We start from the raw sequence: 2,487 nt of genomic DNA, 5'->3' as shown, positions 1-2,487 counted from the left end.
TTTTGAATACAAGTATGGGAATGGAAATTCTTGCCTTGTTCCCAGTTTCAGGGGGAAATTATTCAATCCCTTATCAAGTGCGATATCAGTTGTAGGATTTGTGTAGAAGCCATTTATCAAATTAAGGAGTCTATTCTTACTTTTCTGAGGATAGATAGATAGATCATGATCAGACTTTGAATTTCATGCAGTGCTTTTTCTTGTATCTACTGAGGTGGTCATATAGTTTTTCTTCTTTAATCTGTTTATATGGTAAATTATAATGAACAGTTTTTAAAGCATTGAATGTATTTGCATTCCTAGAATAAGCTTCACTTGATCATAATGTGTTAATATTATCCTTTTTATGTATTTCTGATATTCAATTGACAAATTCTATATTTATGGTTTGCAGTTTTCTCTGCATACAATATCTTTGTCTGTTAGTCTCATAAAATGACTTAAGAAATGGTTGTTTCTCATCTATTTTCAGAAAAAGATTGTGTAATATTGGCATTATTTTTAACCAAAATCATCTGGTGGAATTTTGCAGTAAAGCCATTTTAGGCTTGATTTTTTTTATAGTAAAGCTTTTAACTATAACTTAAGTTTCTTTAACAGGATGTATAGTGATTCAGGTTATATGTGGCTTGTTAAATATACCTTTTAAGAAATTTACCCTTTGATCCAAGTTGTTTGATTAATGGATATAAAGTTTTTCATAGTATTCCCTTATTAGCTTTTTATTTTTTTTTAATTTTTATTTTTACTTTATTTTACTTTACAATACTGTATTGGTTTTGCCATACATTGACATGAATCCACCATGGGTGTACGTGCGTTCCCAAACATGAACCTCCCTCTCACCTCCCTCCCCATAACATCTCTCTGGGTCATCCCCGTGCACCAGCCCCAAGCATGCTGTATCTTGCATTGGACATAGACTGGCGATCCGTTTCTTACATGATAGTATACGTGTTTCAATGCCATTCTCCCAAATCATCCCACGCTCTCCCTCTCCCTCTGAGTCCAAAAGTCCACTCTATACATCTGTGTCTCTTTTGCTGTCTTGCATACAGGGTCATCATTGCGATCTTTGTAAATTCCATATATGTGTGTTAGTATACTGTATTGGTGTTTTTCTTTCTGGCTTACTTCACTCTGTATCATTGGCTCCAGTTTCATCCATCTCATCAGAACTGATTCAAATGTATTCTTTTTAATGGCTGAGTAATACTCCATTGTGTATATGTACCACAGCTTTCTTATCCATTCATCTGCTGATGGACATCTAAGTTGTTTCCATGTCCTGGCTATTATAAACAGTGCTGCGATGAACACTGGGGTACATGTGTCTCTTTCAATTCTGGTTTCCTCGGTGTGTATGCCCAGCAGTGGTATTGCTGAGTCATAAGGCAGTTCTATTGGCAATTTTTAAAGGAGTCTCCACACTGTTCTCCATAGTGGCTGTACTAGTTTGCATTCCCACCAACAGTGTAGGAGGGTTCCCTTGTCTCCACACCCTCTCCAGCATTTATTGCTTGCAGGCTTTTGGATCACAAACATTCTGACTGGTGTGAAGTGGTACCTCATTGTGGTTTTGATTTGCATTTCTCTAATAATGAGTGATGTTGAGCATCTTTTCATGTGTTTGTTAGCCATCTGTATGTCTTCTTTGGAGAAATGTCTATTTAGTTCTTTGGCCTATTTTTTGATTGGGTCATTTATTTTTCTGGAATTGAGCTGCATAAGTTGCTTGTATATTTTTGAGATTAGTTGTTTGTCAGTTGCTTAATTTGCTATTATTTACTCCCATTCCAAAGGCTGTCTTTTCACCTGGCTTATATTTTCCTTTGTTGTGCAGAAGCTTTTAATTTTAATTAGATCCCATTTGTTTATTTTTGCTTTTATTTCCAGAATTCTGGGGGGTGGATCATAGAGGATCCTGCTGTGATTTATGTCGGAGAGTGTTTTGCCTATGTTCTCCTCTAGGAGTTTTATAGTTTCTGGTCTTACATTTAGATCTCTAATCCATATTGAGTTTATTTTTGTGTGTGGTGTTAGAAAGTGATCTAGTTTCATTCTTTTACAAGTGGTTGACCAGTTTTCCCAGCACAACTTGTTGAAGAGACTGTCTTTACTGCATTGTATATTCTTGCCTCCTTTGTCAAAGATAAGGTGTCCATATGTGTGTGGATTTATCTCTGGGCTTTCTATTTTGTTCCATTGATCTATATGTCTGTCTTTGTGCCAGTACCATACTGGCTTGATGACTGTGGCTTTGTAGTAGAGCCTGAAGTCAGGCAAGTTGATTCCTCCAGTTCCATTCTTCTTTCTCAAGATTGCTTTGGCTATTCGAGGTTTTTTTGTATTTCCATACAAATCTTGAAATTATTTGTTCTAGTTCTGTGAAAAATATGGCTGGTAGCTTGATAGGGATTGCATTGAATTTGTAAATTGCTTTGGGTAGTATACTCATTTTCACTATATTGATTCTTCTGATCCATG

The sequence above is a fragment of the Ovis canadensis genome, chromosome 17 (assembly GCF_042477335.2).
Source record: "Ovis canadensis isolate MfBH-ARS-UI-01 breed Bighorn chromosome 17, ARS-UI_OviCan_v2, whole genome shotgun sequence".
NCBI lineage: Eukaryota > Metazoa > Chordata > Mammalia > Artiodactyla > Bovidae > Ovis > Ovis canadensis.
The sequence above is the reverse complement of the archived record's forward strand: the minus strand, read 5'-3'. Positions refer to the sequence as shown.